The sequence below is a fragment of the Oryzias melastigma genome, linkage group LG21, assembly GCF_002922805.2.
Source record: "Oryzias melastigma strain HK-1 linkage group LG21, ASM292280v2, whole genome shotgun sequence".
Classification (NCBI taxonomy): domain Eukaryota; kingdom Metazoa; phylum Chordata; class Actinopteri; order Beloniformes; family Adrianichthyidae; genus Oryzias; species Oryzias melastigma.
This window is the reverse complement of record NC_050532.1, coordinates 20,300,436-20,319,364: the sequence shown is the minus strand read 5'-3', so window position 1 is coordinate 20,319,364 and position 18,929 is coordinate 20,300,436. Positions and strand designations below refer to the sequence as shown.

The window sequence follows — 18,929 nt, the reverse complement described above, 5'->3', positions numbered from 1 at the left end:
GCACTTTGTGATTTTATCTGTGAAAGGTGCTCTATAAATAAATTTACTTACTTACTTACTTACTTACCCACAAAGTAGCTCTCAGTTGCAAAAAGGTTGGTGATCCTTATGGCATTTTCCTGATTTTTCCTGACACGGAGCTGTTGGACGTATTTCCGGTTTAAAACAAGATCTCTCTTATTTCTGGTTGTGGCAAACTGTATTAATCAACATAGTAAATCTCTGTGTACTTTTCCTGGTATTGTCTAATCTCCGTTATTTCTTACATTGTATGTTAAATTGTCATTATGTCATCCAAAAAGGCAAAGTTTTGCCTTACTAAAACTCCAAATGTACTGTATGATCATGTGATTTCTTGAGATGAAATGTAGCAATGTTAGAACATTTAAAACTTCTCCTACAGAACTTTGAACTTTTAGCTGAACTTTAAAGTGACTTTAAGTCTGGGTAAATGTCAAAAACACAAATTGTGTCTGTTTGAGTTTGTTTAGTGTGATCAGGTGACGTGAACATCTCAAACTCAGACCAAACTCATGATGCTGCTTTCAAAAACACTCAATATTTCCAGTCTAATAACACAAGAATCAACCATAACTTCATTAATATAACTGAAGGATAACTGGAGCTAGTAAAGACGAGTGACTTCCCACAATGCACTTCACCTACCAAATGTCCACAGGTCATTAGAGTACACAGTAATTTAATAAAAATGCTGGTTTATACCAGTCTGTTGAGTGGAAAAAAAGTTGTGGATCGCTGCTCTGGAGCTGTGGAAAAAAGTGTTTTACCAAGAGAAAGGTAAATGTCACAAACAAAATGAACCAAATTAAACTGATGACATTTACAGATAGTAAAAAATATATATATAAATAAAGAGCACAACGGTTCAAAGTTCCCCTTAATTGGAAGATGACATTTCCACGTATTTCTGTCTTCCAAAACACGTATTTAAATAAAAGAATGCCTCTGTGCTTTAAACCTATTGTGCTGGATGAACTTGAGATTTTTGTAGAGTCAAAATTTCACAATTAGTGCCCTGAAGTCCAGCTCACAGGGGTTTTTCTACCAAACTTGAGCAACTGCCTCCCAGTCTGACTTTATTATCTCCTCACCTCTGTCACCTCTGCCAAGTCTGAAATGGTTCGGCTACAAGCAAAGCATGTTGTTCTGTTAATGTTTGCAAAATCCGGTGCGACATCTCCATGCACTCTGATGACCCCCCGCCTCCCCTATCTGTGCTTGCATGGACTGTGTTTGTCGCAACTGAATTGTCAAGAAAAGCATTCACACTTCCTGCTTTTTTGTTATCAGTTAATGGAATAAATCTGATCAATTCATAAATATTTTTTCTATTGCAGCCCTTGATTTGGGTGTCATTTCCCTTGCAGTACATAGAGATGTAATGAGCTTATTATTAGACTAAATAAGAAGCAACAGAACGTCTTTACCAGTTAATTAAAAGCAGCAGAATTCCCTGTAAAGTAGCTTCTATTTACACATTTTAATGTATTTATTTCCATAATGATTTCATTAGCTTTGACTGATAATCTAATTTAATAAAATACTTCACTGACATGTGAATTTAACTTTGTTGTGACATTTAGGTTATTTTTAAACCAAATAATTAAGTTAAAAATAAAGGCAAAGTCTAGTCGAGCTCCCTTTGCTGCGTCTTCATCCCGCTTGTGTTTTGGTCTTTTTCTTTTTAAAGAATTGCAGCGGCTTATCTATGGACAGCATACGTGCATCACCATCTTTGATACAGTTTCCAAGTGTGCTCGGTTTGGGGAGAAAAAAAAAATCCCCTTAGGTGGTTTTGTTGTGGACTGCTCCTAAATAAATAAACTGAAATGTACTGAAAAGCCTGTGCCTGCATGTCTCACTGCTTCTGTGTAGTTTGTGAGATTTTCGAGTAACTTTGGATGACATCCAGAAAAAATTACATTTGCTGGAAAAATACAGTTGTGGTGCAGCCATAATTAACAAACAGATCTAGAGTATTGGTCGTGAGTGGTCTTGTGATCAGCTCAGTGGTAGAGTGTCCGCCCTGAGACAGGAAGGTCATGGGTTCAAATCCACAGTTGAGTCACAGCAAAGACATCCAGTGGCTCCTGGCTTGACACAGCATTACAGGGTTGGATTGGGGGGTTAAACCACCAAATGGTTCCCGAGTGCGGCTGTGTCTGTGGCTCACCGCTCCCTCAGAGGAAGGGTGGAGAACATATTTTTACACACCTAAGTGGAGTGCTGGGTGAAATGGTAAAAATTCTATATCACGATATAAAATACTTTATATCACAATAACGATATATATCATAATATACCACAATAAAGTATATTTTTAGTTATTCTCTGAGAGAAATTGACAAAAATATCATTATTTACTTTTCTTTATTTTTTCAAGTAGCATAACTGATGAGGAACATTTTTTTTTTAAGTGCACAACCGTTTCAAGTTTTTTTAGTAGGAAAACACATTTTTCGCACAAAAGTTCAGCAACAAAAAAAACAAAAACGATAGAAACTATAATAGAGAAATGGCACAATAGACACTTTTTTAATCACCCACATGATATGCATCTTAATATTACCCAGCCTTACCAAGGTGTATGACAACTAATGGGACTTTAGATGCTTTAGAGTTGTCAGTGAAACTTAGAAAATGGGTTCAAATACAGACTTACATTTTGAATCCCCCATGGGGGGGGGCTGTCGTTGGAGCCAACCCTGTTGGGTGAAGGTGGGGTACACCCTGAACAGATCATCAGTCTGTTGCACTCACACACATGTAGAGACACTAATTTACCCATTAACACCGGAGCTGTATCTCCAGTGTTGACAGCTGGGGGCGCGAGACGAGCCAGAGGCGAGGTCCACAGCCAAGTACAGGAGCACAGAAGATCCATCTCTCTTTGGGTGGGAAAAAGGGACAACATATGAATCACACTGCAGCAACATTTCCAGTGTTAAATGGTTCACTGTAGTTTTTTCTGTGGGAGGAAGCCAGAGTGCTGCCATATTTGGAGTTTCATTGCCAATTCTCATCCTTTAAATGCCTGATTGTCCTCTTCAAGACATTCAGTTCACACAAAATATCTGCAAACAATAATTTACACCCAATTTTTTGCTCATTTTTATCAGAGGTCAACTTTAGATAACCAACAAACACTTAAATGTTGCTGTGATTGAGATGTTTTTGGGTTAAGTTGTTTTGTACTGTACACCTTTATTACTCTCACATCATTAGGAAGGCCACATTATTGATGTAAAATAAAAGTGGCTGCCATCATGGTTGCAGCTGTGCTGTTCCATGCATGTGACTAGTGAGACGGGTGACTATGTTCACATGCATGCAATACCTGACACGTTTCAGGGCTTCAATCCATGTGGTCACATTTGCAGCTTTGCTCCATTTAATCATGTAGCCTGTCTGCACAAACATACAGAACACAAAATGACTAGAGAGCAAACAGGGTTTACATTTGCTGCAGTCTTAGATGAAACAGAAACAAAATAGCTCACTGTTACTCGTTATCACAAAAATCAGACTGAAAAACAATTCTTTAGAAATATCTGTTATAGAGATGTTTTATTTTTTTTTTTTTTTAAGTCCCACTCAGATCATTTATATATATATATTTACAGTGGTCTTCCAATTAAGACTATGCAGTTTTTAGCCAAAAAATGTCATTTTTATTAAAATAGTTTCTGCAGAATGACAATAATTTATAAGAAATTTGCCTGGAGTTGTTTGTATTGTTGAGTTTACACGCTCTCCTAACTTACAACTCCTCACTCCAACCTAACATTAGCGGTATAGCAAAAATGGTGACAAATGTTGGAGCTTTCCAGCCATACAGCTTTGAGCCAGATGCCAAATCAGATGAGGAAAACAAACATCCTTTTCTGTGAGGTCATTTATAAAGAAAGTTAAAAAAAAAGCAACAAAAGTGGTTATTTTCGTTTGTCCACAATATATACATAAAATCACTTAAGCTTAAGGGAGGCATAAAACAGTTTCTTGATATTGCTTTCAAATCTAGCTCCGTGCGTGGCATTTAAAGTGTTCTTATTGTCCTTATGGGGGCTTGTCTGATTCCATCAATCTGGAACTGGGAGGCACTGTGAAAGCAGATCCTCTCAGAAAACAGAATGCTCCAAGGAAAAAGCTATTTTATTTTATCTTCAAATTTGAAATTATTGGTGTGCATGGTTTGTAATGCCTGGAGATAACTGCTATGATGGTGCGCGGGACTGTTTTTATTCAGATACAGTGAGTAACCATATATATATATATATATATATATATATATATATATATATATATATATATATATATGCACAGCTAAATGAAAAAGGATGCTTCTTTGCTCTCTAAAAGTACTCTCACCTCTAAGGTATTGATATATTTTATTATCAGCTTTATTTAGTTTTTTAATGAATCAAACACCCTAAAATTTACTTTATTTTTATGTTAATATTTAATTGTAAATGCTTTTAGCTGGGATTAGTTTTGTGGTCTGATCAGTTCTGAGGAGAAACTCTTCAATTTTTATTATAAATTTGAAATATTTTATATTTTGGATAAAAAAGAATTGCTAAAGAAGCCAAATGACTGAATAGTGGTAGAAAAATGAAGCTGCCTTCTTTGGAAGAATAAACTAAATATTGAAATTCATGAAACTTTTCCAACCAAAAGCGAGATTCTTTAAATTTGAAAGAAATGGAGAAGCATCTGGTTTATATTCTATGCCTTCCGGTGTTTTCATCAATCATTTTATCCAGCTGACTAAAAAGTATTTTTTTTTAAGTTTTTCTTTTGCAATTTATTCAAAAAAAGAACAATGGAAAGAAAATCCACTTGTAAGCACAGACAAGGGGATTTTATAACCTGGAGTTCTTCCTGGAAAGCTTTTCTATTGTGTCAGAGGTCAAACTAACACGGCTGAAATGGACAAAAAACATAAAAACATTTAAGCCTGACACAAACAAGTGGATATTGAGGGGGGGAAAGGGCTGCTAAACTACTTTTGATGTCTCAGCCACAAGTTTAGCAAAATATGTCCACATTTTATAAAAACAGTTTGACCCAACTGCAGGTCACAAGAGGGAAGAAGACAGAGAAACAAAACAACTTTAATAATGAAAAACATGGAGCAACCTCTGGGTCTGCAGAGGTAGACCAAACACTCGAAGGTGGAGTAAAGGAATAATAACCAACAGAACAGACAGACTGAAGGAAAACACAAAGTGACAAAAGGAACACATGAGGGCAAAAAATAAATAAACTAATATTGGACGAATCAACTAACCAGGTTTGGTTTTAAAAGTAAGGACACAGAAGATGTAAAAAAAATAATTATCATACAGTTGATATAAAGAAAATGTCAGTAACTTTATAATAGAATAATAAAACATTGTAAAAAAGAAAAATAAAAAATACACTCCCAATGAGAAGGTCAGCATATGTGTAGGAGTGTATTCATTATTCTAATTTAACATTTTAAGGGTGATAAATTGAAAAATGTCTACAAAAAACATCACAACTTTTGAAAATACATTTTAACTCTCTATATTTTGTTATAAAATTATTAAAATTAAGCAAATTAAAAAAATAATGCATACATGATGTGATGTGAGGTAATTAATATTGATTGTGTTTGTGGCTTATTTATACTAAATTGCAGATTTCCCACAAATTAAATGGACTTTCCAATTAGGAGTTTGAAGAATGATATTTTTGTCCTTGGTACTCGAGGGTACAGATATCCCAAACATTTTTTTTTTTGCTAAAATCTTTTGATTTTGACAATCCGCCAATACAGAGTCCCGATCAGATATTTTTGTAATACATAAAAAAATGATAAATTGCAACAAAAAAAATAGATTCAGGTTTAACCAGGCCCCATTTTTATGTACTTCAACTTTTTTTTAATCTTTTAGCACAATTGTTAGCCATTAACTAGTCAAAATTTGTTGATAATTAGTCAAGTGAGAAAGTTTGGTGACTGTTGCTTCATTTTTAGTCATGTGATTCCATTAAAAATGGCTGAAAATTTAAAATGCCTTTTTTTTCTAAAGTATTTGTTGTAGCAGGAATTTCATTATGAGTATTCATATCAATGTAGCCATTTATTTATTTTTTTTGGTTCTACAAAGCTTGCACTTTGTAGACGGTCCCTTGGCAGCCACATTACTGCCGTATCTCAAAAGAAAGAAATACCCAATATATTTTCTTTTAAAATGTCTTTGTAGGTAATAGTTTAATTTAAGACAAAACAAAAGAGACACTTGCTGTTAGCATTAAACGTTTATAAAAAGAAAAAGTCATAACGCTCGAAAGTCCATATCTGTGTGCATTTGCTAACTATACCGAACTGTTTTTATATACTTCTACTTAAATTCTTTTACAGCAATAACAGGTCATGATCCGTTCACGATATACTGACATCTTGCATAGTTGTCACTGATCAGAATAGTGAGGAAAAAATAAAAATATCCGATCCCTCATCAGGATGCATTTTTATCGAATCTTAAACTTTGCAATCAGGTCCAATTTCGGATCACATGACCGGATTGGGACATCCGAGATTATTCAGGGTTTTATTCCACAAATTAAATGTCTGTTTATAATTCAAGAAAATATTGTTTATTGGTTGAAAGTTTTTGTCAGTTTAATACAAAAAGAAAAACGAAAAGGTTATTTTCACAAAGCACATATCAGTGGTGAGAAGTTTAATTATTACGCATATTTTTTGTGTTTAATCTTAAATTAACCAAACAATATGTATGATGAAACAGAAATGTCGGAGAGCCTGTGAAGAGGTACCATGAAGAAGCAGAAAACACAGAGCTATCAGATCAGCGACTTTAATGCCCTTTACCACCCATTTAGCATCTAACTTAGCACTTCCACCTACACAGACTTTCTCTTGTGTATATTTTTCATTCCTTTCACAGACTTTGAGGAGTGATACAGAAGCAGATAAAAGGCTGGGCTGCCCACACCTATTTCTGACACCAGAGACACTTTATGTTCACCTTGTTAGGTTTGAAAATGAGGAACAAAAGAGAGAGAAAGGCAATTTAAAACACATTTCTTTCTTCACGTTTCCATCACCTTAACTCTTGGCTAATGTAAGGATCAGCCACCCACCTCATTCCATGGTACAGAGAATAAAACTGTCGGAAAAAAACAAGGTGGTCTGGAGTATAGGCTGTAATTGAAATTGATTGGAAATATTTTTTTTGCCACTAAAAATTATGTATTTTTTTTTTATATATTAACAGAAAGTTTGTTCATCCTGAACCATTTGTCATAACTCTTCATTGGTGTGTTTTATGAAGGAATTAAAATTTGAATTAGATATTAATAAAATAGTGTCATCTGCAAACATAAATAGAGTAAGATCATTATATATGAAAAATAAATAAATAAACAAGCTATTTACATATAATATAATAATAACTGCCCTAATATAGATCCCTGTGGAACTCCACTCTGTATATCAGCTCTATGTCAATTCTTTGTCTCATTCTAGTCGTTAGTAGGTGTGTACTGGTTCCTTACGGACTGTGCATGAATGCTGTATGGACGGGTAATATGCAAATACCTGTAGGAGGCCCAAAATTGGACAATTGGGACAGATTATCTAATTTCATAAATTTTAACAGTCAGGGTGTGTGCAAAGGGTGCTCACTTATCAGATGAACGGTACTAATGGGCCCCTTAAGAAAGTGTTCAGGGTTTGAGGGGGTTGAATAAAGGAAAAATCAGTATCTGTTCTTGCGTCTCTCCTACTTATCCCTTACTTACCTATATGTATGTTTAAGTGTTCGCTCTGACCTGTTGCTCGCAGAATGCCCAAAGCAAAAAAAATGTGCATAAACATTTTGACTCTGTGGGCTCATCGAGCGGTCTACAACCTTCATATTATGTGCAGGCCACCTTCATGTCCTACACAGGTTTGCACATTTTTTGCCCGCACATCTTGCATCCACCATTGAATCCACCATTGAGTGTGTAAAGCCCAGTTTCCACTGAGCGGTTCGGTACGTTGTAAAATGGACCCATTAAACAGTATCGAACCGTACCTTTTGGGGGCGCCCGTTGGTTGTAGATCCATTGAAAAGTGGAACAGAGCAGTTGGGGCGGGGCCACTGTAGCCACCCACTGATTGGCAGAAAGTGATGACAACATTCGAAAGCGCCAATACAGTGGTAATTTAAGCTAACGTTTGCAAGCATTCAGGTCTTTGCGGTTTCATGTGTACTCTTTTGGTTGGGAGTCTGTGTTGAAAATGTCAGCAAACAACAGCAGGGTTTGGTCTGCGGTGGAACTGCAAATGTTCTTTGGCATCCTTGTTGTCGCACTACAACGACATGCTACACCCACGCATGTGCCGTGAAAACAAACCGAGTGTAGCGTCAGCCGTAGAAAACAGCTGACTTCCGACTCCAACTAAATGAACTCCATTCACTCGTCTGTTTCTATGCGATACAGACACCCCCATGATGGAGCCAGAATATATCAGTTAGCAGTGATTGGTCCTAGTCAGTCTGAGTCACCGTTTCTACGGCAACCTCTCTTGCCCATAAAGTAATCCTCGCTATTCTTCTTGTTGGAAACTCTGCCACTTTAATGTAGGCGTAGAGAGACCATGTACTTCTATTGAGGCGTCTGATTGGTCAGTTTATAACTTAAATAACTTGCCCTACAGTAAAAAACAATAAGGAAAAAATAAAAAGGATTATCAAGATGGCGAACAAAGGTATTGGAGCAAGAATGGTTATTCTGACCTATAGAATGACTGAGGAATGGCTGTTTGTTTCTCTAAAAAAGTCTATGGGATTTTAGCTTCTTGGAGCATTTCCTGTTTGGAACATAAGAGGGGAGGAGTCACTCTGTCCAGTTCTCATATACAGTCTATGTTATTCACCCATAACTAAGGCTTTACATCAGCTCTGTCATGAGACACATGTTAAATGCAAAAAAAAGAAAAAAAGAAAAGTAGGCCTAAAGGTTTTGGATATAGACAAAAACATTTGACTCTTTAAAAACAGACAGCTTTCTTTCTCATGACTGCAGGATGTGAGGAATGAGAAAATATCTATTGCACCATTCAGAGTTAAAAAAAAAAAAAATTGCCAGCAGAACCATATTGATCAGTAAACATGTCTCCAATGGGAGGCTTCTACCTGTTTTCTTAGGTACACTCAAACAGTCATTCTGCCTCCGTCTATTGAACTATTTTGAAGTTCACAGCTGTATCTCTCTTGTCTCACTGGACTATTCCTGTGAGGTATTCAAAAAAAAATTGAAAAAGCAAGGATCTCTTTAGTTGGGATTTCGGAGATCCTAAATAAACCTCCCTGCCTTTGCTTCCATTCTGCTCATGTATGTTTAACATCATCTGTTTATAACCCTTTTTTTAACTTAATTATGTCAGGATTTGCAAATGGATACAACCCTCTTGAACCATATCAGAGTCCAACATAAAAGTTACTTTGCAAATGGGAAGCCTTTGTAGATGACAGCCTCTTTGCTCTTCCATAACTTAGATGTTTGTGCGAATTCTCTTCATTCGATGTTTTTCTTCTAAAGTCTTGGAAGTTTTGAACTCACATGAGCATAATTTCATTTCCAGTCTTTAGCTTTAAATTTGTGTTTGTTGGGCTAACTAAATTAATCATATGCATGTGAAAATATATTTCTTTGTAGGAATGACATCTGTTATATTAAGAAAAATTAATCTAATTGTACAAAAATGATTGAAAAAATGAATAAGGATGATGCTGCAACCTCTGTTTTATTTCCAGGAGAAGCTCACCTGTCAAACTTTTTGTTCTCCTTTACTCAGTTAGTTCATGCAGTGCCTCCTTTCTGTAATACTTAGACTTTAAAGATAGATTATTTATTGATATTAAATATTTATGTACTACACCACTACTTGCTAGTATCTCTCTAAAACCCTCCGTCTAGGACTTTTTATTTTTAGAAAGTTCTTCAAAGAGAGAAGCCAAGGATACTTTTTGCAGTTTGGTGACTTTTTTGAGTTTTCATCATTATGCATATAATTACTGAGAAAAAAAAAAAAACAAATCTGGTGCATAGGAGCTTTCTTCTCCAAGCTCATGATGGACCATGTCAGGGTTGTTAATCATTTTTGGCTCTGCCGGCCACAAACGCTACGCTGCTGAATGTTAATGTGGCTCATTCCCAAGGTTTGTTTATGTAATAAAATGATTGTTATGGGTTCAGCAGTTGATGGCAAACATAAGAGTTAATAATGGCTGAAAGAATGCAAATACATGTTACTACTGCTGCTCTGCAAAAGGAGGGAGCCTAAAAAACAGGAAGCAAATCTTAAAGAGAAAATCATAAGACAGCCATGAAATTATCTGTCTATGCAGCAAATTATTTTTACTCACGAAATCTGATAATCATCAAAAATCTCGAAACAAAGACTTCCACACAAGCAATCAAAAAGGGACAAATACGCTTAAAAATGCTAACTGTTTGATAGAGTTACTTAAATTGACTGTGATTTGAAGTGATTAAAGTGACAAAAAAATAGTGTAATAAGTAGAAATGACTCATTTTAGAACTAAATGTGAACAAAAGTAAAATATGATCTTAGTACAAGTTGACCTGACTTAATAAATCCTCATAAAATCTAAAATTCATTTACAACAGATTTGTATTTTATTTTTTAACATTAGCATTTAAATTAGCGTTTTTAACATTCTTAGAACATAAAACTATTTTTTTTCCCTCCAAAATATTGATGATGAATGCCATTCTAACTTGTCAACATTTATTGAACTTTAAAAAACATCCTTAAAACTGAACCCACAGAAGTCTTTTATATCAAATTATTCTAATATTTTTCATTTTATTAACTATTTCCTTATTTCTAGATCATAGCTCGCAATGAAACAAACAAAAAAAAATCTCAACTGGGCTCTTTTTTTTTTAGAAAAGCTTGTAAAGATTTACAGCAAAGAGAAGTTAAAATCCACTAAAATATCTTGAATGTCTAAAAACAGGTTGTATATTCCAGTGTTGGCTGAGAAGTTCCTTTTTTTGCATGCTGATTCTTTAGGATCATCAGACCAAAAATAAAGTTAGTGGCACAGTACAGTGTTTTTTTTTTCTAAAAGTAAAATAAAAAAGGCCAAATTCTGGATTTTAAACATCTTTAGTGTAGAAAAATATAGCTGACATTTGAGAACTCTGCAGTTTGTGAACACTGTCAAGTGTTTTGACCTCATAAGTTACTTTTTCTAATGCGTTTGACCTTTAAAGTTAATATTTTGTGCAACAATTTAGGAAATAAAAAATAAAAATATTGATCAGTTAACATATTCTTATAGTACCATAACATTATTTTCATTTAGAAATACAAGTTCTGGCAAGTACATGACAGAAATTCAATTATACTTTAATTTACTAACATGACAGGGAGGCACAGACAGGTCGAAGGTAAATTTAAAGGGATTTTCTAGACTTTATTTCTTTCATTCATCATCTACAGCTATATGCTGAATGCTTCCCTTTTACTGCGACTCGGGCTCTGAAATTAACAAAAGGAAACGGAGACATGAAAGGTCAAGCCGTCATGTTCTGTACTGTAGTGTAGCACTCAGAGCAGCTCTCTGCAGACAGGCACTGCTTGACAGACCAATCAATGACCCTGCCTCTGACTGACATGAGGAATTTGAACTGCAGCAGAATAACTAGTTTAATGTGAAGACCACTAGAAAACCCAACACCAAGCTGTGTGTTATGTGCTGCTATTTCACTCCACACAAAGAAACTGGTGGTTTATTTCTTTGAGTGTCTCTAGAGCTGAGAACACACCAAGGTTTTCTGGTGATATCAGCTGGTAATATTATTACATACAGTTGTTTTAGTCATTGACTCAAAGAAAACTTTGTAGATGATTATTCAATCTATCCTTACCTTACTAATTTGTGAGATAGAAGATAATAGAGGGCTTTTTGTTTGACTGATTTGTGACGATAGAAAACATTTTGTGATTTAGCTTTAAATTTGTTGGACTTTCATTCATATTTCAATGCAAGATTGATGCAAAAATAATTGTTTTGCTTAATTTCTGCAAAATAAATTGATGGGAAATTGTGTTTTAAATAAAAAAAAAGTCTTGAAAGACAAGGCAAAACCTGCCGATGTTAAAAAAAAAAAAATGCAAATATCTGTGTCTACAAGATCTGATCTTATATTCTCTGAATCCCTCCACAACACTGGAACTATAAGTCACTTTCCCTAGAATATTTCAATAGAAAGAAATGAAAGATTGGCTTAAAACTTAAATTTCACTATTTCTTCTTTTGCCTCAAATATCCTTCTCACATTCACTCCTATAATAAAAGCTGAAAGGTCACCAAAATAGAATTATTTTAGGTCAGAACTTCCAATAGTTCTTCTAAACAGCTTTTGAATGATGCAACTCCCATGAAATACCAAGTAAATAGACCAACATTTTATCTGGGAAAAGGCTAAAAAACACTCAGGCAACATGGTCTATTTCTTTAAAATTATAAGGGAAATAAAACTAAATGAAATAAAAATGTTTTTTTTTTTTTTACAATATTGTGTTTTTACACTATAATGGAAACCAAAAAAAATCATGCACCTTTAAAAAAAATGGCAGCAATCATTATCAGCTTTTGCTAGAAAACGTGTACCGTATTAGTAAGACTTTAGAGATCCACCTTGTAAAGTTTAGGTGTGTTGACAGACTTTCTGCTTATGATTGTTATATAAGGGTCACTTAATTACTAACACACAGACAAACACAGTCACTACAACACAAATTTCACAACCTAGAACATGTTTTAAAAATTCTACAACATAAATGCAAAAACCTAGAACATTATTATGAAAAAGTACTGAAAAACAGAAAGCTGCCACATGAATAGAAGTTATGGAACACAATCAAAGCAATCAAAACCCAGAACAAAAAGGCTAAAACCAACAACATATAGACTGAGTGGACCCATGGAGAGTAGATGTGTGAATATGTAAGAATCTGGTGATACGATATGTATCCCGATACACATCTCGTAATACGATACATATCACAATATATCCTAAGACTGTGCCAGACATTTTTAAAGAGTATGACTTAGAAAAAAACAAAAAAACAAAGTCATACGAAGTCTCATAACGGCAAAAACCACAAGGCGGAATGAACCAATAACTGAAAATTTAACTCAAGCTGGTTCTCACGAGGTCGTGTTCTGGTGACGTGTAGAGCTGCTCAGAGGGTGCTGTGCTGCCAACTAGTGGCCAAGGGTTTAGGTGAAAAACAGAATTAAAAACCCTCACAAATAATGAGTTAAATATCGACTTGTCTTCCCTACACCCCTAGTAGAGAGTGTCTGTCCCATGAGGAGAAATTTGAGGTTTCAAATAACATCAGAAACATATAAACACCAATCTTCAGTCATTGGATTCTGCTTTAAAGTAATAATGAGAGCTGGTAACGTGTATTGAATGCCAACTCAAAAGGATCTAGGAAAAGTTAATTGAGCTCAATAAAGTCAATTTTGAATTTTTGCTAACTTCGTATCCCTCCGCGACCCTTTTTTAAGGGTTGCCCCTTAAAAAAAACTATATTGAACAACCCTAGCACTACAAATGCCCTTACAAATGCAGGGGTAGAGAGGGGAAGAATTCGGAGTGGGTCTGATTGTACAAACATATTACAGTATAGAATAGTGGTTCAATCTGCGAATCGTTGACCTCGATTCGAATTAGATCGCCACCTAACTACTGATCCACATCCCTACTTTGGTCATACCCATTGACTGTAAGCGAGAACTGGACAGAGTGATTGGGATGTCACCAACATGAAATAGCTTACTTCTCGTTCCAGCAAAATTAAGTTAATTCAGTTGCCATTTTGGAACCAAAAATCGTCAGTCAGTTGTGATTGGCGCGAGTTGGCCTGAGTCAATCGTTTCCATGGCGAACTCTCTCACCAATCAGGAGTGAGCTTATTAGAAGTCCACACCCCTTCCACTTTTGAACATTTTGTGGAGTTAATGTGTGACCACATACGCATGTTACAACAATATATCAGTGGAAGAATGGTTATTCAGACTAATAAAATGACCGAGTAGTAGCTGTTTAGTTCTCTATAGAAGTCTATTTGGGTTCTTGGAGCCATCAGGTACATCCTGTTTGGAACGCCAGTCAGTTCAGCTCTGACATACAGTCAGTGGTAATACCCAACCACAAAAAATTAAGATTCCGTGTTTTCTCACTACTTGACACTCAGCACTAAAGGTTGGGTAGAGGGTTAAACCACCAAATGTTTCTGGAGTGCGGCTGTGACTGCAGCTCACTGCTCCCTCGGGGGATGGCACAAATGCAGGAAACAAATTCCACACACTCGGGTGTGTGACAACTAATAAGACACAAATGCTAAGCCAGCAACACCAATATAAATCACAGCAAAACAAACATGAAAATGTGCAACAGAAATTCAGGAGCTGTAACATGAATTGTATAGATGTTATGGAGTTTTCAGGATCTTGTTGGGACTCTGTTTATGTGATGTGCAATTTGTTTTCGTCTTGTGGCCTCAAATCTTATATTTACTCAAATAAAGAGGTTGAAAATCTGAGTCTCTCATCCTCTTTTCAGCTGCTCTCAGCTCATGAGAGTTTGGGGTAATTAATTGCACGGGTCCCCCTCCCATGAGAGTGCTTGCAGCAGAAGTCATCTCATCCACCGCTTCCTCTCTTGCTTATGTTAATTGGGCTGCCTTAACGGTCTCAGTTGTTTCCAAATCTGAGGTCCGCTTATACATAAAATTCACCTTTTCCATCATCCAGCTTAAAAAAAATTTTTTTTTTCTTTTTTTATTGGCGTTTCAAGATTGTTGAAATAGACTGCTGACACCTTTGACATGAAAGCGAACAGCCATCAGTAGATTTCTATGGAGGCACAGAAACAGAGGCTTTCTATTTACTGCAGAGAGAATAGAAGTGGAGCCTCTGCACAGCTCAGTGAACACAGCGAGAAGCTGGAGCCAAACTGAGCTTTATTATTGAAATGTTATGAGCTCCCTTCAAGTTGAGTGCTTCAGTCACTGGTGTCCAGTGTGTAGCCGCTGTCTAACGGCAGCTATTGCAGGCGTTTATATGGACAAAGAGTCACTTTTGTGTCAAGCATCTACAACATGTATTATTTCGAATAGTATATTTTTAAAAAATGACTTATTTGGTGTCATATCAGCATTTAAACACTGTATGATAGTGTTTTTACAAAAAAACAGGCAAAAATCCATCATATTCAGTACATTAAATAGCAACTTGATATTTTATGCTCTTCTGTTCAGAAACGGTGATCGATACTCTGCCGAACATATAAAGGAAATATTCAGTCCTCATGAAAAGCATGAAAGTGCGTGTGAAGGGAAGCTAATTTTATCAGCTCCCAAGAGGAGCCATCGCAGTCACAACACACGGCGGTGTCTGATGTGTAAATTAACGATAATTAATCGTGATGACTATGGGAGTCTTTTTTTAAACATATGGCATGTCCCAAATCAAATGCAGTTTTTTATGATCAGATCTATGCTGAACTGCAGAGTTTACCTTTCAAGCTAATATGAAGTGAGTTTTAACTCCAGGTAGATACTGCTAAAAATAAATTAGTCTCCAAATAACAATTTACCTTGAAGATGATTGAGCCTATTCTTCCATTTCTGCGGATTTGGGGAGCTCTTCATAGAACTAGCTTAGACTTGATCATTTCTTGGTATTGCTGTAATTTTGCAATTATCGCTATGAACTAATGGACATTTTAAATCCATTATTTATTTATTTTTCTGTCTGTACTAAAAAGATAATTGGCTGTGATGTGAGAGGATCACAGGATGTGTGATGTGACGTTCATCATTTTAGTGTTTGGAGGCCGACAACAGACTCTGCTTTGTGACACTTTAAAGGATCAATATTTTGCACTAAAAGAATATCAAGCAATATGTAAAATCTTGATGTTGTTGACATAACTTTGGTTACACAAAAGAAAATAAAAATATTACAGGCTTTCATCAGCTTTTTTAATTGTAGAAATGAAGAATTAATCCACAGCACTTTGCACCAACTGATACATTTGGTCAAAATCGGAAGTCGGATGATGAGCACTAAAAAGAGTTCCTATTGTGAACGGCAGTGCAAAACTGGAATCCGATCGAATCAAAGGCCAGCAGGGTAGAGGGTCAGCCGAAATATCTCAGTACCAGATGCCACGGGACTGAGGGAATGTCAGAGCGGTTCACACAGCAGAATAACGGCGTGGACACCATCATGCATGCAGCTGCAATCTGATCAGACCAGGAAAAAGAATGATAACATTTAGAAAACTGTATCAGGATCTCCTATCGTTTGTATTTTTATCAGTCCAGATGACAAAAACAGAATTATCTCTTGCTTCTTTGATCATTTTATCTTTTAGGCATGAAATCTAACATGACTAAGTCCATTGTCCTTCATGCCAACCGATCCTGCTTGAGCACGTCTGCAGCAAAACGCACGATTTCTGCATCAGGTTTATATATAGACTGGAGCTTGAATGCCAGCACAAATATTATGGGTAGCAGATGGTCAGAAATATTATCTATTTTATGATGTGTCAAAGAGGTCAAAACAAAGATGTTCTGTCTAAAAAAGGAGAGGGACTGCAAACCTCACAGAAAAACTGTCCTCCACCAGCATTAGGATTTCTCCTAACAGCTTTATGTACATTACAAAAACCTCATAATTTTAAATGAGGATGTTGAGTCAAAAAAGAATATGTATATTTAAAAATAAATACATAATGATGCAAAGTGTTAAAATTTTAGTTTTCCACATGTAGGCTAGCTTATATAACATTTAAAAGTGCTTTTGTTCATTAAAAATAAATTATTTTCACAGGAATTAAAACTAAGGAGAAACTATGCTTCTATGCTAATACATTTCTGAAGAGAATTTAGATACACATTCAATCATTCGCCATTAATTTCTAGAATTGATTCGATTAACCAGAGCCTGGATCGATTTAATTCTATTATTTCCTCCCTCTCAATTCAATTTTGAGTTTATGTATTTATATACATTCGTGTCTGCATTAGTAAAATGATAATGAGATTGTGTTGCATGGCTTCTAAAACGGAGAAGCTCCAACTATTGTTCTGCCTCTCCTGGACGGCGTTTCAGTTTGGCCACTAGGTGGCGATTGCACTAAGGTATTACCCTTATACCAGAAGAAGAAAGTATGAGTAGAAAACTGTGCTTTACACCACAAATGGTTCTCTTAAAAAATATTTTCTTAAGAGTTTGTAAAATTCATGCCTGTGAGTTTAAAAAGATTTTGATTTAGTCAGTAATGCCTTTTTAGGTCGACCAAGCGTCAGCATTCGCCATCCAATGGGAAATTCCATTAATCGTTAGCATAAAGCTAGCAGACTTTAGCTTTATGTGTAAGATTGAGCTCTACTTTTATGGATTTATTATTAATCTTTTAAGGTTAGATCAATTCAGATAGATTAATCAGTTTTATCAACCTGGCTTTAATAATTATACGGTTCCATGGAAAACTGCTGTAAGTGAAAAAATGTTTAATTTGACTTTTAATATAAAAATAGACGGCAACTTTCACCAAGATAGTTCTTTCATAAGAAGCCTTAAGAAAGGTTATTCCATGACCCAAAAAAAACAGAAACATGTTACTTGGCACATTGTATATATGCCAGTTTATATTTCCTCTTTGCTTTTTAAATATTCTCCATACTTGTCATTATCACATACTCTATTGTCTAATCTTTAGTAAATCTGTGCCTGGGTTCAGTCAGATGTTTCCTGTTGAAGTCTTGTCAATTGTTCACACCTGGTTGGTGTTAATCTCCACAGCTGCTCCGTGTTAGCTTGATTAAGTCCTGCTCTCATCACCATCTTGTTATCCTGTTTTCATTTTTCAGTTCAGTTAACATTTATCCATGTTGTTTGGTTGTCATGTTGTGTTTACACTGCTCTAAGTGAACTTTTTATTGTCAATCTTTGTTGATATGGATTAAAAAAAATATATAATTTAAAAAAAAGCATGTTTTGAAATCAGAAATGTATTTCTGAGTGAAGCAATGTCACAGGACTAGCATGTGCCTCTTCAGTTGTTTTTCTATAAATATAAAAATAATGAAATATATTATTTACTGCTATTCATCTGAAGCATTCTATGCACTCTTGCCCCCCACCCCCACCTACTCTGCAGGTTATATTTACCCATGACTGCGATGGAAAAGTGACTCTAGTTTTGTGTAGTTGTGCTACAATCAAACAGCTGGATTTCCTAGCGTCCTTTTGTCTTCCTTTAACCATAAATGCATGGTTAGAAACTCAAAGTTTGAATTAAAAAATGTTTGCACCTCACCATAAACAGTTAAAGCCAATCTCATTTTTCTGGAATTGAAATGGGAACAATTTCCAAGAAGCAGGGGAAACTAAATGTTGTATTTTGTGGCCTCAGCTGTACAATAAATGTATACAAATAATAAATGCTTCATTGAAATTTTTTGTTCAGAGCAAAAGATCCTGCTGAGGTTTGACAAAGAGCATGTGGAGGAGTCTTGTGAAGACGATCAAGGAGGAGAAAAATATAAACATGCTTACAAAAAATAAAAAAATAAAGAAAAGAGTGAAGCTATGATCAAAAATAAAAAAATACAAGTAAACACTTTATTTTTTTTGGCCCTCTTATATTTGTCTGTTTGCTTTTTTGTTGGATTCAAATTGCTTTAAGTGCATCTGTGATTTAAAGTTTGTGTAACTTAAGAGCTTTTTTCTTGCACACTCCTTTGTGAACAGTACTTTACCAGTAGGAGAATTTATATGCACCATATAGTTTGATTTTGG

The 18,929-nt window shown here is 35.4% G+C and overlaps 1 protein-coding gene across 1 annotated transcript in view; it reads left to right on the top strand.

The window, feature by feature from the left end:
- gpc6b (glypican 6b) overlaps positions 1-18,929 on the top strand; it is a 102,400-nt gene that overhangs the window by 27,377 nt on the left and 56,094 nt on the right. The window lies entirely within an intron of this gene.